This window comes from Pteropus alecto, unplaced genomic scaffold, assembly GCF_000325575.1.
Source record: "Pteropus alecto unplaced genomic scaffold, ASM32557v1 scaffold195, whole genome shotgun sequence".
In the NCBI taxonomy this organism is placed as follows: domain Eukaryota; kingdom Metazoa; phylum Chordata; class Mammalia; order Chiroptera; family Pteropodidae; genus Pteropus; species Pteropus alecto.
This window is the reverse complement of record NW_006438073.1, coordinates 2,245,017-2,264,491: the sequence shown is the minus strand read 5'-3', so window position 1 is coordinate 2,264,491 and position 19,475 is coordinate 2,245,017.

Sequence of the window (19,475 nt, the reverse complement as noted above, 5' to 3'; positions counted from 1 at the left end):
TATGTCACCTCATGACATAATGATGTGTTCTTCTCACAGAAACCACTCCAATGCTCGAGGTGTCACTGCCCCCATATGCAATGGCTTGAGTCAGCCCCTTCTAATCTTGCTACCCTCTTATTTCTTCTCATGACTACTAAGGGAAACTATTTCAATGCTGTTTACATGACTTTCTGTCTTAGTTGGCCCAAGCTGGTTTAACAAAATATAGACCAGGTGGTTTCAGCAACAGAAATTTATTTCTCATAGTTATGGGGACTGGGAAATTTGAGATCAGTGTGCCAACATGGTCAAGTTCTGGTGAGGGCTCTCTTCCTGGTTTGTAGAAGGCCACCTACTCGCTCGCTGTGTCTTCACCTGGAGGAAAGAGAGAGGAAGCTCTGGTTTCTTTCTCTTCTTAATAAAGACACTAATCTTATTATGGGGCTCTCCTCTCATGACCGCATCTAGACCTAATTACCTCCCACAGGCCCCACCTCCAAATACTATTGGGGGCTGGAGCTTCAATAATTAGCCTGGGGGGTAGGACACAAACTTTTGGTCCACAGCATTTTCTTAACCCTTTAAAGTCCAGAACTTTCGAACAACCTATGAATTTTAATGGAAACCAATGTTCTTGTGAGGGGAACTTAGTAATGCAACTTACCTACCTCATTAGGAATAAAATGGAAAATTAGCAAGGAAAGCATTTTGAATATAGTCTTGATGCTGAGAAATAAAGTGAAAGAACAAAATTGCCACAGCATATTTAACACAATAACACAAAAAACTCTCAAAAAGATAATAAAGTTGCTGGGGCAGGAGGCAATGATGAGGGGACAAAAACTGATTGGACAGAGAAAGGACTCAGCATTCGGGGAGAATAGAGGGGCGAGGTGGGGGGTGTCATAATTCTGTATCACTGAACATATAATAGCAGGATTCTGAATTCATGTTTCCCAGCTGTAAAGTAGAAGAGAGATCTGCCTCTGCTGTCTCTACAGGGAATGGCTCATTCTACACCTGTAACATATGAAGAGCTCCTGGAGGCCTTGGATGTCCTGGAAAGGGCTCTATAAACTCACGAAGCAGTAGAAACTCTCTTAATTGATATGCACAAAGCTGACTCACCAAATCAACCAATGCTCTTAACTCTTTTGTAAAACATACTGACTGATGCCCCCAACCCGCTGTAGGCTGCTCTGTAGTCTACCCACCCGTCTACGCAGTTAGGCTTAATGATAGCTGACTTTATTACTGTAATAATATATCTTAATTAAATATTATGTGATATAATGAAATGTAACTGTGAAAAGAGTTGCAGTGCCTTTGAAAGCAAAGTTAAATATCCAATAAGGATTTGATAAAGTTATTGAAACTTTGATGTTTTAGGAGTGAATGAGATGACTGTAAGATATCAGAAAAATTATGAGAGATCACCATTCACCCCCACATTGATCCCCAAGTGTTTTCACGTTCTTTGTTAACTTTAAAGAAACTGAAACTAGAAGTCACATACCTTGTATTATGAGTGTGTATCATGCAAAAACAAACAAGTACGCAAAACAGCGTGGAGCTCTAATCACTGGTCACCTATTCCAAAAGCATTAATTGACTAATGACTAATCGAAAGATCGATAAGTAAATATTTTTAGTAAAAATAAAATCTTTAAAGTACATACGTATATTTGTTTCACATATATATTTCACATATGTTTTACACATATATTTTCACATATATTATAATTTTAAAACCGATTCTCTGCTTTAATGGATTATTTTTATTAAATGACTACGGTGTTCTACAGTATTTTATTAACTTTCCAGCCAGTGTGGGTCGCCTGTGAAATAGAATTTTCAGAGCAGTTCCCACAACACTGTTTTAATTCCTAAGGTTATGAATTTTCATTCTTAAGCTTAATTCCTAAGCGTCGCTTGGTGCAGAAAGGTAGGGTGAGCCTTAATATATATAACAGGCCATACTCATAGGATCTAAGTTTCAAAAAAAATTTAAAAAGCCACATTAGTATATACTCACACACACAAATAGAAGGAGACCATTTCGGAAGCAAAGACTGAATTATGCAGAACAAAATACAAAAGTCAAAGTTTGAAGAGTGACTAGAGACATAAAGATTAAAATGGAGACAACAGGGAAAAAAATTGTTAAATGGATGTGGAAAAAATTAAATAGAGGAGAGGCAAGGGAACTCTCACATTTCTATAATTGGAATTCCCAAAGAAGAAAATAAACACATCGAAAGAGAACAAGTATTAGAACTATCATTTGTGATATTTTTCTCGAAATATTAAAGATTTACATATGTATACTGAAAGTGAAAATTGACCCCAAACTGTTAACAGTAACTCATAACCTATTGGAATATTTGATTTTGAAGGTAAAGGAAGTATCTTCATGACATCCAGGCACAAGAGAAGTCCTTTGGAGGAAGAGAAAATCAAATTGGCCCCAGGCTTCTGGATAGCAATGTCCTGCACCAGAAGCCATGGAGCCACCTACAAGATAGCCTGGGGAGAAGAGCAGGAGCTCGGCATCTTACGTGCAGGCGAGCTGCTCCACGATCAGAGAGGCAACTGATAAACAGATCTGAACATCTCTTGCTCAGGAACCTAGTAGAGAATGGGCTCTGACCAACCAAGAGGGCATTTGGAAGACTTTAGAAAAAGGACTAGTGGTAATTATTAAATATATTTAACTTTAAAACTATGACTAAACAAAAGTTATAGTCATAAAAAGATAATATGTACATTTTATATGCTCTGAAAATGTAGAAATAATACAACAAAAATGGGAGAACAGGAAGCAAAGATGGAAAGTCATGTAAGATTATTGCTTGCCTCCTAGGTAATAGCTGGGGTTGAAAAATTATCTTTAAGGCTGACAAGTCAGGTGGTAAAAGTTTTCGCTTATTTAATAGTACAATGGCAAATATAAAAGGCAATAATTGTATTGCTGAAAATTAGGTGGTGAAGGATGAGGAAGATCTGATAAACTAATTACTGCTTGTAGTAAGAAACTAATATGTCTAAAGCAAAAAGAAATTAGGAACATTATATAAAAGTTTAATAGGAAAATAACTTCATTACAAAACAAATAACTTTATAAATATTAGAAAATAACTGACAAATAGCAGACAAAAGAGAGGAAAGAAAACAGACCATATTGTGAAAATTCTACATACATATTCATTTGTATATATACATATATAAACATAATAAGAATTAATATTACTTATCTGTTACTTAAGTCACCTGCTAAAAGAAATTTCAGACTGGATTACAAAGCACACACAACTCTATGCTGTATACAAGAGAGACAACTACAAGTGATTAAGAAAAGTTGAAAAGATGAAGAAAGTTATGGCAGGAAAATGTAAGTGGAAATGAAAATAAAGGTCACAATCTTAATATCAAACAAGGCAGAATTCAGGCCAAAGAACATTAATAATGACAGAAACAATACTTTGTAATGTTCAAGGTGATAATTCACACAAGATGCAATAATTAAGAATATTTATGCAGCAAATGACAGTGGGAACGTCTGTGAAACAGAAACCATAGCAGATAACGGGTTCAGTAATAATGGGGGGCTGTGACTCACCTCTCTTACTACAAGATATACCAAATACTGAAAAAAAAAGAAAAAAGCAACGAGAGAGAAGACCTAAGTATCACGATAAGTTATATTTCAAACGCACACACCTCCCCCCAACTTTTTAAGTGCTCGTAGATCTGTCGCAAAATTTGATCCCATGTTAATCCCAACACAAAAAGAAATCTCAATAAATTCTAATAAAGTAGAAATAGCACAGCAAAATCACTTGACGACATTGTGATGAATTTACAATTCAATACAGAACAATAAAAAATGAATGAAAATGAACTAGATATGTGACCTGAAAAGTTGTAGAAAAGAAACAAAAGGACGTAATAAAGATACAAACATAACTTCATGAGTCAGAATACAGAAAACGGAACACACGCTTCATTGCTTCAACATCTGTGTTAGGGAAAGGTTGGAAACAGTCAGCGCAAGCACAGAAAACAAAGTTTGGGAGCCGTTGACGACTTCCACGTGATGTGACATCGAAGGTGCAAAAAGCCAGTGAGGAAGACGTGTGTGCACTAACACGGGACACCGCAAGGTGCAGAGTGGTACCCTATGAAAGAGGACAATATAGGACAGCACATTTTCCTCTCCTAGTTTTTGCATAAAGAAACCTTAGAAGGACCAAGAGGAGAATCGATACAAATGATTTCTCATCGAGGTGGCCCTGGGAGTACAGTGGGAATGGGGAACAGGGTTGGCATGAGACTTCTCACTCAATAACATTTTTAAGCTTTTTAATTCGAGGACTATTTTAATATAGAAAAAAACAAAAACAAAAATGTGAATGAAACACAGCAGGAGAGAAATATTTTTCTGAGTCTCTAGGGTAAAAAATAAGGAAGGTCTCTTTAGGAGGTTGGTTGACATCACAGCCATCCTTAGGCTTTGGTGGGTGGTCATAAACAGGAGAGACATCGATGAGATGAAAAAAAACAAAAACAAAAAACTAAAAACAAAAAAAACCCCTGCTGTCTTGACAAGTTGAGCAGTATCTGTCTGTCAACAGGTGTCGCTCCATCCTGGGCCTGCTGCCAAGTGTGGACACGCACTCCTGGTGGGGACAGCAGGCTTCCTTCACCCTCACCTGCCTGTGCTGTCTCAGGTTGGAGAGAGAAGCTCCAGGTGGGCTCCTGCAGCTTACTGCTTTTCCCTCTTCCATCCGGGCCAAATGGCCCATCAGGTTTCCAGTGGGGACCCAGACGGGCTGCAGTTTGTTTAACATTTCCTTATTTGAAACGGCTTAAAGGACATGCACATGCAAAACATGAATGAATAGGCTGTGTATTCAGAGAAGTTCGCGCCAGGTATAGGCACCTGCCTCAGGGAGAAATTTTAATGACAGACTGTCAGTTTCTCTCTCTTTTTTTTTTTTAGAAATTAGAGTCTGTTTTCCTCACATAGTAGGAACACAGAATGACACAGAACTCCTGAAGCTCCTGAATTTTATTTTTTTACACTCACAAGTTCGAGAAGAGACTTAACAGATTTAATCCAAATTTAGTGTAAAAAGGAAAGAAAAAGGCTGCATTGGGACAGCAGCTAGACATGCCAAGTTTCTATCCAGAGCAAATTTTCTACAGCTGAGCTTGCAGGTCTTTCAAGAGATCTTATCAAAACAGAAACTAACAGGAACCAAAAATTTAAAAAAAAAAAAAATTAAAAATGAAAATCTGACCTGCCTTACTGCTTATGTCCCTGGGAGCGAAAATGAAAAGAAAGAGCAGTATCGTACAATTAGAAAATAGAGCTGTCGTGGCAGCATAGAGGTTTCTCCATCTTCTCCTTCATTTCTTCCTTCTCTCCAGGAAGAGACTATTCGGGAAGACTACAAAAGGGCGTGGTCATTTTGTTCACACGAAATCCCCAAATCAAGGCTTTGTGCGGAGAGGTGATTCATATTAGTACAAAAAGTCATTTATTCATCCTTACAAGCCCTGCTCTGGACCGTCTGGCTAATACGTGTCCCGTGAGGAGGGTGGAGGTGGAGAATCGCTGAGTATTTGGGGGGGGATAATGCCGAAGAGAGAGGTTAGAGATGAAAGTGGGATTCCAGGATGTCCGTCTCAGGTGGACTCACCTCTGATGGAAAAGTAACAAGCTGGTCGACGTCTTCCTCTAGACCTTGCCTGTCTCGTGACGGGCTCGCGTCAGTGTGGAAATGGACTTTACCTGAACGGTCTGCAGGTATCATCTACATTGCCTCACGTCCCTTCGCTTATTCACTTCTGCAAGTCTCCAGACTATAACGGCTGTTTCTTGAGAGAGAAAGAACGGAGTAATGAAGTGTCAGTCAAGGGGGTTTGTTTTTTCAGTGGTTGAAAGCAAAGTAAAATGACTCCACAAATTTTGATGAATTGAGTGGGAGCCGAATCTTGCCATTAAAATTCCTCTTCCATCCTTTCTAGAATGAAGCATAAATCAACGAACTTAAACTTTGTAATCGTGTCTTCCCAGTTTCCCTTGAAGCACCTCCTCCAAACAAACAAAACAAGTAGAAAACAGTGTGATAACATAAATGTATTTTAGTTACAGGGTGTCAGACAGTCAGAGGGTGGGGGCAGAGTTCCCAGGCACCCAGACACCTCCTCTGCCACTTTTAAATAAACCTCTCTCTCTCATTCTCTCTCAACTGAAACAGTTCTACTCTGTTCTCCTGGTTTCACGTGTTTAGTATCCAGTTCTCTGAGAATGGCATTTTCTCTCATTCCTGGAGCTGTCGCTTCCTTTGGCTGCACCCCCTGTCTTATCCAGGGTGGTGGATTTGTCCTCAGGTCTCCACTTATCAGTGACAGGTGAAACAAATGCTTCTCCGGAGGCCCTGGTGCCTCAGCCCGCAGAACATGACCTGGACATAAAACCGACTCAGACAACTCTTCTTCCTGTCTCCTCTTGCTAAATGCCCCGTGTCGAATATCTGATTCCCTCTGCTTGATTTGTCACCTCCCCAGCATTCCTGGGAAAACCTCTCCGGTGTAATGAGAACCACCTTTTCTATCTTGTTTTTTTTTTTTTTTTTCCTGATGATATATCCCTCCCTCTCAGCTTAGCTCTGTTTACTTTCCTGCATCCCTGGAGCCTTTGGGGGGACATGGATTATCAACACTCTAACCTTCCCCATGCATTGAAAGAGAGAAAAATATAGTAGCTACAAACAAACCAGGGAGACCTGGAAATTAAAAACAAATCGACTGACAAGTGGCAGTTCTGCTGAGACATAAAAAAAAAAGTTAAAAAAAAAAAAGTTTCAGTCTTTTAATTCAACAAGCCCAGTTGAGGTTATTTTGAAAGTCACCGACTGCTCTGGCTGTAACAGCAGTGTAGACCAAACTAAATTATTATTCCCTTCTTGCTGAGTTTTTCTTATTGAAGTTTCTAGATCTCTGCTCTCTGGTGGTAAAACAGCAGCTACAAATAACATCCTTTCCTCCTTAGTAAGGTGGTAGTATTCATTATGAGACGATTTGTTTCTCCTAAATAAACTTTAACACCGTCATCCTCCAGGAGCCAATGTTAGCATAGCTGAGATGTGGAAACTTCTGAGGAAAAATTCTAAAATTTGTTCTTTGAAATTTATGTTAATTATAGGGCCACAGTGCCAGCTCAGTCGCTTTCTGTGGGGTCCGTACCACTTGCTTTTTAATTCCTTTTTGAACACAGGCTACGAGAAGAATTTATGCCCTATGATGATTCATGTATAAGATATAACAATATCTTCTCACTTTTGGACCTCCTCCTGAATCCATTATCTATAGTTTTAGCACAGAGACCTTTTAAATCACAAAGCTGGGTGCTGTTCTTTTCCTATGTATGACCTTCAAAGGTTCCCCATTATCTACGGCAAACCAGGCAAGTAGATTTCATCTTGCATTCCGACAGATTGGAATCGACCACCTACAGCGCCATGCTGAGAAGCATGCTGAGGCTGCATCCGGGTTATGTGGAAATCCTGCGACCACTTAGCCATGCCTGCCATGGACGTAGGAAACCTCATGTAAATGGAGTCAGGAGGCTGGAAGAGCGAGCACTCCCATGCACGTATCGCTCAACCAAACTACGGACCCCAGCGGGGACAGAGGTAGCTTGCACCAGTGACAGGAAATGGTGCTACTTGACAACCTCAGCAGGAGGAAGAAAAGGTTCTCCTTGGCCCAGTAACAGCTTAGCCAATGGGAGACCAGCAGAACTCAGACAATGAGAAGTCACTATACATTGAACTCTCAGTTTCTTCCAATGGAGTCTTCCTTTACAACAGCCCCACCCACATTCATAAAAGAACAGTCTTCTTCTTTATTATTCTGGACTTTTGCATAGTTCACCGTAAGACCAAAAGTCCCAAATTGTAATTCTTTGTTGTTCCTTAATGAACTCATTTTTTTTTTTTTTTTTAACCTGGAGAAATAGCTAGCTGTCTATTTGTTAAAGATCAGCAGTGTACATAGTCAGATCTTTGCCATGGCATGTGTGTCCCTCCAGGCAATACTTTACTGTTCCGCGGTAGAGAATTTCTTTTAGTTTCCTGAAGTGGACATGTTTATCTCCAGGCTTTTGCACTTAACTGTTCATCTACACGGATTATCCTTTTTCCAGCTTCTTTCCTTAGTTTAGTTTTATTTGAATTTCAAAATAGAGCTAAGATTCCTCTTCCTAAGAAAATCCTTTTTCTGCTTTCTTTGATTGTAGACCAGGTAGTATGCCTATGTGCTACTGTCACAAACTAGTTTTTTGCTTCTCTCATTATACTTAACCCACTGTGTTATAATTCCTTATGCAGGTGTCTGCTTTCTTTGCGAGTCTGTAAATACTCCGAGGGTAGAAATATATTTAATTTTCTCATTTTCTCATTAATTACCTGGCATAGTGCTTGAGTTTTTAGCTAACATACAATAATTGTTTATTAAAAAAATAAATAAATGTATGAATGAAAAAATGGATGGCATATTTCCTACAGGTATGAAAAATAAAATAGAACTCTGGTCTATATACTTTATGATAGTCATGCAAGCAAATGTAAAAAGAAGTTCTAAAAAAATAACAATCATTGGATAATTTTAGTAATTTTCAAAATTTGTTGCTATATACTCATTTAGTACATTGCTTTAGGGTTAAATTCAAGGTTGTTTTTTTCACAATACTCCCAGACTATTTTGGTGAAAACCAACTTTCTATTGCCCGTTTTACTGTTTCTTAAAATTTTATATATACGTACCTTAGTCAGTTCTGACTGCTGTAACAAAATACCATGGACCAAATGGCTTAAATGATAGACATTTATTTTTTATAGCTTAGAGGCTGAGAAGTCCAAGATCAAGGTACAGGTAGAGTAAGTTCCTGGCTTGCAGATGGCTATCGTCTTGCTGTGTCCTCATATAATAGAGAGGGAAGAGAGAGAAAGAGAGAATCCCCTGCTCTTCTTATAAGGGCATCAATCCCATCACGAGGGCTCCATCCTGATGATCTAATTACTTTCCAGAAACCCTCTCTCCAAATACCATCACATTGGTGGTTAAGGCTTCAACATATGAATTTTGGGGGGACACAATTCAGTCAAAGGATATATATATATACGTATATATATATATCCGTATATGTATATATATATGTATATGTATATATACAGGTGTGTGTATGTATATATATATATATATAGTTTGTTTACCACATGCTATTAACATATGTAGTTAAGCGGAATAAACTCTGAATTCCCAGAGTTCCTTACTATATTCATTCACTTATCAAATAATTATTGATCACCTATTATGTTTAATGTGTGGGGAATACAGTGGAGAAGGAATAAGTACAATATACAATCTCATGCAGCTTATAGCCTAATTTGCCCCTTCCAAATTTCTTCCAATTTGGATTTCTTGACTAGCTTCTATTAGCTATTATCTTGGACCCATCATATTGAGAAAGAGTTTAAGCCAGAATACATCTAAGAGTAAACGCACCCTCCCTCTTGAGAGCTGAAGCAACCAGAGGGTGCTTCATAGGTAGGTGCATCTTTATGGCAGATGACCAACTTGGATGTTTGAGGATTCTGGACTCTTCTGAACTAACTCACACCCCCATAAAAGCTCAATGCTCTTTTTTTTCTCAGTCTTTTTTTTTTTCTTCTATTTTACTTAAATTTCCTTTTTATTCTTTTTTAAATTTTAGAACAGTAATGACACTTAACATGAGATCTACCCTCTTAAAAATTCTTAAGCATACAATACAGTATTGTTGACTATCAGTACAACGTTGAACTGCAGATCTCCAGAGCTTATTCGTCTTGCTTAACTGAAACTTTATGCCTGTTATCAGTAGCTCCTTACTTCCCTTCTTCCCACAGCCCCTGGCAACCACCATTCCACTCTTTGGTTCTATGAATTTGACTGTTTTAGATATCTCATATAAGTGGAATCACTCAATATTCGTCTTCCTGAGACTGGCTTATTTCACAAAGAATATGCCTTCCAGGTTCATCTATGTTGTCATATCTTGCGGAATTTCCTTTTTTCCTAAGGTTGAAAAGTATTCCATTGTGTGTATATACTATATGTTCTTTATCAATTCATTTGTCGATGGACATAAAAGTTGTTTCCACATCTCGGCTATTGTGAATAATGCTGCAACAAACATGAAAGTATTAATATCTCTTTGAAGTCTTAATTTCAATTCTTTGGATAAAGACCCAGATGTGGGATTGCTGGATCCTAGTAGTTCTATTTTTAATTTTTTGAGGAACTTCCATACTGTTTCATAGCGGCTAGTTCCATTTTGCATTCCCACCGATAGATGCATGAGGGTCAGTTTTTCCACATCCTTGCTGACATTTGTTGTCTTTTTAGGGGGTGGGGGGAGGGGTAATAGCAGATCTGACAGATGCGCGGTGACATCTCATGGCAGTTTTCATTTCCATTTCCCTGATAATTAGTGAGGCTGAACATTTTTTCATGTAGCTGATGGCCATCCCTTAAAATCAGGTTGTTAGTTTTATTACTGTTGAGTTATAGGAGTTCCTCATATATTTTGGAGATTAACCCCCTATCAGATATATGATTTGCAAAAAATTTTTCTCCCATTCCATAGGTTGCCTTTATGGAAAAACAACCTATGGTCATACATTGGAAGACTTCATATTGTTAAAATGTCTATATTACCCAAAGAGATCTACTGATTCAATACAATCCCTATCAAAATCCCAATGGCATTTTTTTACAGAAATAGTAAAAACAATTCTACAATTCATATAGAACCATAAACGATCACAAGCGGCCACATAATCTTGAGAAAGAAGAACAAAACTAGAGGCATCAACTTCCTGATCTCAAAAGATATTACAAAGGTACAGTAATTAAAATAGTATGGTACTGGGGTAAAGCAAGACATATAGATCGATAAAACAGAATAGAGAGTTTAGAAATAAATTCATGTGTATATGGTCAACTGATCTTCGACAAGGATGCCAAGAGTACACAATGAGGAAAAATAGTCTCTTTGTTAAATTTTCCCATCCACAAAAATCAACTCAAAGTGGATTAAAGACTTAAACATATGACGTGAAACTGTAAAACTCCTAGAGCAAAAAGGAGAAAAGCTTTCGACGTTGGCCTTGGCAATGATTTCAAGAATGTGACACCAAAAATACAGGCAATAGAAACAAAACAAATAAGTGGGACTTCATCAATCTAAAAGATTCTGCACAGCAAAAGAAATAATCAACAGAGTGAAATGCCCCAGTTTAGTCTAATCTCAAGGCCTTTGCTCTGAGAGGGTGGAATTAAGTCTATAACTGTAATTAGCCCTTGTTATTTTGTGGAAATAACTTTAACATTTGTGTTTTCACAATTCATTTGCAAGATAGTAAGGTTATTACACTTATTTTACAGATGAAGAAATGAAGGATCAGAAGGTCATGTTGTTGATCCAAGGTGACCCAAACTGAGAAACTGGGGTGCTCACCAGGACTTGAAGTCCTTGGTATGTCCTAGGACCCTTCTGCCCCACAAAGCATGCACTGTATCAACCTGTTTTTTGACCTCTTTCTCTAGAGTAGGAATGTTGAAATGGTGGACCAGAAACACCACTTAGTGGACTCTGGTGGGAAATGGAAGCCCCCTCATTTCTTCTGTCACCTGCCATCACAGAATTGTGGTAGGGGACTTGGATGGTGTCCATGGATTTCTCTGACATTACTAAATATTTGTCTGATTTACATTTTTTTTTTTTGTGGGAATTCTGAGTAACCTAGGGGATAAATCAATACTAGGGAAGATGGAACAGTGCTCTGTTCATGTGGGTTCTTCGACAAACCCAGCCTGCTATGCTTAGTTTAAACCCACTGCCTTTCACTTACAGTAGATTTTACTTAACTTCCACCTCTATCCACTCATGTCTCTGCAATCAAAGATATTTTAATATATTCACTGTATTCTTTCTCCAGGTCCTCCACTCTGAACCTTGTCTCTGCTTTACCAATCGCTGTTCCCTTAAAAAAATGCTTCCTTCCAAGCGAAAATTAATAAATATGCTTCCCTGGAGAAAAATTTCTCTCTTGCCTAGATATCTATGCTTTTCCTGAATAATTAGCCTGTTTTCGTCCTGTGGAAACTGAATTATGTAACTGATTAGGCTTCCCCAGTTAAGCTGGCTATTAGAAATGTGAAAACCAAGTTCATGAATTTCCTGTAACAAGTCCCAGGCTCTCTATCATGGGAATTTTTGTGTTAACTTCATTTTTGAGTTACCCTAATATACCTATCCTTGTTCTGCTTTCTTCTTTCTCACGTATTTTAAAACATGCTTTCCTGTTATAACTTATGCATCTTTTTAGGCCATCTAAAATCTTCTCTGGTGCAAAGTGAGGGCAGAAATAGTTAGATGGGTGACTACTCTTGTCTTTCAATGTCTTCTCTACTATTCCCTTGTTCATAAAATCCTTGACTTTATTTTTAGTTGAACACATGACCATTTGGAATAAAGACTATATTTCCTTATCTCCTTTGAAAGGTGTGGTTTTAGAGTCAGATCTGGCCAAGTGCATATTTTTGGAAGTGTCATTGTGTGGCTCTGGGGAAGTGTCCTAAAAGGGAAGGTGTATGACATTATTCTCTTTCGTCCTTTCTGCTGGGTGGAATGTGGATGCAATGACTGATTTCAAGCAGCCATCTTGAATCATGAGTCAACAGCCTAGGCTGAGGAACAATCATATAAAAGAAGCCTGGGTCCTTATAATCGTGAAGTAGCCTTATAAATTTGAATTGTATGCTTCCATACTGTCTACATGAGAAAATGAAACCAAATATGTTTAATACATATTTAATTGTTTTTTTTTCCCCCACTCACATCAAGAGACTTGGCAGACTTCAGTCTTGTATAGTTAGAAAGAGATTGTATCAGCCATGACAAAGTTTGAGCCCATTAGACATTAAATTTCTATAAGCAGTAAAAATATCTTTAACGGGTTTGATTTTCGTATTTGCGTTTCTACCCATATTTTTACAAAACTATATTCTAATTTTTCTCTTATATTTATCACTCTTACAATTGTCTGTATTAGATTAGGGCTCTTAGAATCTTTTCCCAATGCCCAATACTGTGCATATACTGCCATATGTATTCTATTCTATGCCTTCTTTACTTCTAAGTGTGTCTTCTGGAGAGTCGGTTGCCAGGTTGGACTTTTGTGTCTCATTCTTTCATCGACCACTTGTGGGGATAAAGAGCATGAGGGTAAGTAAGAGACCATCTGGCAGAGGAGATGATAGTCCATAAAACTTTAATATTGACCTATAGTTTAAAGGGATACGTCCTGTGAGAGAAGCTGAGATTAGTAAAGTGTGGGTCCCATGGTACTTTATCTGGCTCCCTATGACCTCTCTGATCTCAACGCCTACTCTTCCCTGCCACTCACCACACTCCAGCCAGTGCGACCGCCTGGCTGCCCACAAACACTGCGTGCTTAAGGTGATCCTGTCTCAGGGCCTTTGCACTCACTTTTTCCTATACCAGGGATGCTTTTCCCTCAAGTTACAGCCCTTTCTCATACTAGACTTTCCTAATTTGTTTCTCTGTTTTATATTTTACAGCACTTTTTATTACGTGACATTCTATATCTTTTACTTATTTACTCGATTACTGCCTCTCTGTCCTGACTACATATAGCTCCATTAGGACTTTATGTATTTTGTTAATTGCTGGCTCCCCAGCATCTATAACAGGGATTATAACAAAGTGGGGACTCAATAAATCTTGATTGAATAAAAGAATGAATTAATGAAAGAGAAAGAGTACATATCTGATGGTAGTTTACTAGCGGAGTTGATATTTAAGTTTAAACTTGACATGTGTGGTAGAATTACGTTGATGGGAGGGTATTCATTAGAGCTCACACTGTTTTAACTGGCGAGCAGGTGGACACGACTAATTCACACAATGGGTAGGGATGAGTAAAAGTGAACAATGCAGCAGATAGAAATAATAACCTAGACTTACGAGTCACACTAAAGAAAGTGGTGAGTTAAAGAGATTAGAAAAAATGCCATAGTGTATCATTTATGTAGGTTTAAAAATCCACAAAGACAACATTCCATGTTTTAAAAGAGGTGTCTATATCTAAAGACCTCCATAACATATGGACTAGAAGGATAAATATTGCATGTTTGGAGAGAAAAGAGAAGCGAGGATGAGGGATAAGGGAGAAAAATTAAAACTAAATGTCAACAAAAGCAGACCCTCACACAGACCTGTGTTCAATACGCCGTGCTGGGAGGGTTCACTTGACCTTGACACCGGACACGCAACGTTAAAACAAATGACAGGACCTTCACTGAGGACAAGGAAGATAGGAGCAGGTGGGAAAAGAGCAGCCTACGAATGATAGAACCATGATTAGGAAACAGCAATTTAAGGAGAAATTAGGGGAGCGGTAGGTGATAAAGATGGAAAGATAGGTTAGGTCTAAAATTTTAAGGAGACCCAAACGCTAAGCAGAGGAGATTTTCTCACTTCGTTAGGCAAGGAAGGACCATTAAGAGTTTTTGGACAAGATGAAATAACAGAGAAAAATTAATGTAGTATGTAATGGATTAGATAGAATGACAGATTCAGAGGCTGGGAAAGAATTAACCAAGTGAGTGGAATGGCCCAAGTCAGAAGTACCACTGAGCGTGAACCTAGAAAATAGTGATATAAAGAGGGTCGTGGTTTAATATTTGTCTAATATTAACAGATGTTTATGAATCACATAAATCCTACCACCCTATTCAAGAGTATCAAACAGAGACATATTCAAATGATCTTATGGTAGAAAATCAGTGTGGGGATTGGTAACCTTGATGTCTTGTGGGTGCCACATAAAGTTCAGAAGGGAAGGACTACAACGTGCGATGTACCTGGACTTGGGTTGCCAGGTAACTGAGAGCACAGTTGTCAGGACCCGATGACACATCTGAGTTTGGTAGAGAAAGAAAACCAAGGAAACTGGAAGCATTCAGCCCACCTGACTAAAGAAGCTGATGTGTAAATGGCAACTGGAATGTAGAAGGGCTGCTTAGGGGGAGATGCTTTTGGTTTGTGGGAGAATCTCATTTGAAAATTCTACCACATCATCCCAAAAGATATATGTCTAAGTGGCTGTTAGACACATGGAATTTGTGCTAAGGAAGAGTCCAGGGCTGACACTATTGATCCAGGACCCACTCTTTCAAAGCTGACAGTTGGAGCCATCGTCATCACCATGGTTACAGAAGCAATGGTCAGATTATGTTTGTTTTTGGGATTGACCAAAGGAGAATAAATCTTTCTAAATTTGAGGCAGTGGGAATTTGAATCAGGTGAATTTTTTTTAAACTGCAGAGGGTTCACAACTTAGCTTATAAAAAATGAAAATCTCTATAAACTCCTTTACTTTGATTATGAAGCCTCATAGAGGAACTTTTGGCTGGGAAATAGATAGAATGCTCGAATAAAAAGTCAAAAAATGTTTTAAAGAAGGAAAAGGAATCAGAGGAAAGTTTTCAAACCAGATTAGAGGAAAACAGGAATTTGGAAATGGTGAAGCTAAAATCAGATCGTTCAGGGGGTATTCCAAAATTCCTGGGCCAAACTGGAAAAGGGTCCGTCCCAAGAGGCCCATTTCGGCAGTGGGGCAGGTCGTGTGTAAGAGGACGTGCTCTCTGAGGGCTTGGTGCAGCCCGTTCCCATCCACATAGGCTGGGAGTTTGCCCTGTGCAGGAGGTGGCGTTGAGCCCTGGTCTTCATTTTACCCTGCTTTGCAGGTGAGCCCTGTCTGTTGGACTGCCCTACCCAAGTCTGGATTTCATTCATCTGTCCATTTATCCATTAATTTCCTTATTCACTCCACTCATGCCTTCTTCATTCCTTCCCTTACTCAATGTTTCTTGAGCTCTTACAAAGTACTAAACCTGTTCAAGCTCTGTGGACACAGATATAAAAAAAAAAAGTGTGTCTTTTTTCCATCTGTTGTAGGACACAGGTGTGAACATACACGATCCCTGTATAAGCCATGGGTTGGATGCTGTATAGGTAGCATATGCAGCCAATCCACTGGACTCGCTCAGGGGAGAACATTTGGGGAAGGTTTCATGAAAGAGGGAATGTTTTAACTTTGGCTAAAAGAGGAGGAAGAGTTTAACTTGGGCAGGAAGGGTGAGGCCTGGCGTGAAGCTCGTCAAGTGTAGGAAAGCGCATATCCAAAGAATATGGGTGTTTAAAAGTGGGATGTTCGGAGAATCCAGAAATAGTGTCCCCAGCAGGGTTGTTGGAAGACAACGCTGATACAGCAAGCTGGGGTCAGATAAGGAAGAGTTTGCTCTCCATGTGGAATTTGGGCTTCCTTTCATTTAAACTTGAACTCATTGATGAGAGACCTTCTTAATTTCAGTATACTAATTGTAATGGTTCCCATTGATTATTAATTGATTGAAATTAACAACCAGTATCGCTGAGTCACTTTTTATCTTTGGCACTTATAACCCCCCACTACAATTTGACATGGAAAATAAAGCGACTGTTCTGTTATTCCTTAGCTCATTACTGTTAGAATCGATTTGAGTCCTGAGTTATACCAGAAAAATGACACCAAGTGAATCTGGTCTCTGAGCTTTATCTCAACATGGACAGTATATATTTAAAATTTCCTCCTTAAGAAAAATGAATGAGTGCTTTCACTATCCTGGGATGTTAACATGCCTAGCTTGACCTCCAGCACAACTTTATATATATATATTTTTTTCTGACAAAAGTTAAGGTAAGGAATGACACGGGTGAAAATCTTAAAGACAATGAGATTTATTTTGTTTTTCAGTCATGCCCAAGTTTCTTCTTAAGCACTGAGAAATTAGATAGGATGCAATACTTTATTTAAAAATAGAATGCCAGTTGTCATGCTTAGTGCGAAAGCAGAATGACTCCAGGACCCATTGAAGATTTCAGTGGGAGATTTCCAGACTAGGTCTGTGGTTTCTCATTCAGGGTTTCGACTCTCCACAAAAAACATTTCTTTACAGAAAAATATCCTCAGCTGAGGAACGTGGAGGAATGCCAGGCGCTTAGCTGATCTCTCTGTAAATTGGCAGTTTTGGAAAAACATCTTCCAACTGATTTTTAGACACAGCGATAGTAATCGACAAATATTTTCTGATCATTGCACACATACATTAAGAATTTCTTTGAAATAAGATGCTAGGAAAATAAGATAGACCCTGCTTCCCCGTGCCTGTTTCCACACTTTCGTACAGCCTTGTGAAACTACCATGAACCTTTTGGGGAAAAATGGTATAAATCAAATGAATACTCCTTTTGTAGGTTCAAAGAGAATGACACAATTTAAACCATAGGTCGATATTAAAGAAAAGAGACTCCTGTGTGTGCACACATATGTGTGCATGCACGTGTGTGTGTGTGTGTGTGTGTGTGTGTGTGTGTGTGTGTTTGGAGCCTGGGAATGGAGGTAGTGAAAAGATTGAATTAAAAACAGCGTGAGCGGTTAACCTTTTATCTTCCCTTGCAATACTGAATTTTATCCCTTCCCTTGCTTCAACCATTTAAAAGAGTATTCTGAGTTTGAAAAGGAACGAAAAAACCTAATCCGCCAATAGCATCTTGAGATACCATTGGATATAGCTATCTTACCTGTCACTTGGACTCAAGTCGTTATCACAGCTGAATCAGTTTTCTTTAAATTGCTATGGATGTACGTGTTATTCATTACAGCAATGATACGTGGCTCTGCCATTCAAAATGAATCTGGAAAAAGTTGTGTCTGCAAGCCAACGCGGACACCACCGGCTGTGGGGATCAGAGACCGATTCTTTTTGGATGGGCAGATTTTGCTGCATAAGTGTTTACACCCACCCGTGTGAGTTTCTGAAGACTCCTCCTCCCCCCTTTTTTCTTTTCTTTTTAAACAAATCACGTAGAAGGTGATTTATTTTGATTTGTTACTGGCAGGATAGAACTGATGCACTTCGCATTCTTTAAATCCAGACTTGATAGAACGATGAATTATATACTCATTTTGGAGTAAAAGAAAATTTCATCAAGTTGACCTGTGAGCTTATTTGGAAGTGAAAAGCCAGCATGAACCGACTATTTAAGTTTTCCCTTCTGAGAGTGAGGACGCACGGTGCATGGTCTCACACGTGCGTGTGTGTGTGTGTGTGTGTGTGTGTGTGTGCGTGCGCGCGCGCACAAATGGCTGTCCGACCTCTGCCAGGAAAAGCCCCCGAGAACGGCCTCCACTTCCTCTAGTGCGGGAGCACGGTCACACCCAGTAGCCAGTTAGGTTAATGGCACATGTGTATTCCCAGCGGATACCTGACAAAGAGCCGCTGGCCTCAGTCACTTCCCAGAGTGGATGCCAGAGGCCAGTTTGGATAACAGCACAACCACCTTGTTCCTTGCCTTTGTTCCCAAATGTGGTGCCTGCATAGGAAAAAACCCAGCTTAACAGGCCCGACCCCGCCCGTCTGTTATTCTTTAAATTAGGATTTTTACAGGAGCGTTTAGGGGCAGGCTGAAACAAAGAGGTATTGCTTTTAATTCTTATTTCCCTTTATTTGTGCATAATTTAAACATTTTAAATGTTAACTGTTCTTTTCATTTTATTTTTGAGTTGGGGGAGCAATATCAGATAATGTCGGAAAAAAAAAAAGGCCATCCCTTTAGAATGCAAATAGGGGCAAAAACCCTATTTATAAATTTTTAAGGAACTGAATGAAACAACTGCAACCTTCGGCATGCAATTTACATCACAATGCCTCTTCTTTCTTTCCTGCTTCTTTTAAACACTCTCTCAGTAGACATTTAAGGCCCCGTTTTCACTCCGGCAGACACGCAGGATTCATGGGGAGAAGACCGCGTTTGCGGTTGTGACTTGTGCCTTCGTGCTAGGCTGATGGTGATCTAGAATTTGTGACCGCGGGAGCTGTCTTGCCAAGTGAAAAGTTAGCCCATGGCTTCTTGGGAGAGAGCCGGTATGGCCTCGTTTCCCTGGGCTGTGAATGCGAGGTCTTCTCCGGGCCTCTGCAGTACCAGGTTATCGCACCGGTTTCGATAGTCATCCCACCGAGAGCCCGGATCAGCCTCGCTTCTCTCACTGGGGTGTGGCGGGGGGCGGGGAGGGGGGTCCTCAGAACCTCTAGTGTATAATGATCTCCTTTTGTCTGAAGTCCAACCGTTTGGCGCTTTATAGAAACATAGGGACTTTAATCACACAAAACGAACTGAAGCCAAGAGACCAGGGTCTGAGTGCCCCTGCTCCCCGCTTAATGAGCATCCGACTTAAGTCTGAGAATTTCTTGGTTCCAGCGAGAAGGGCCTGATCGCCTTCTCTATGATCAGGAGTTTGTCCGCCGGGGTA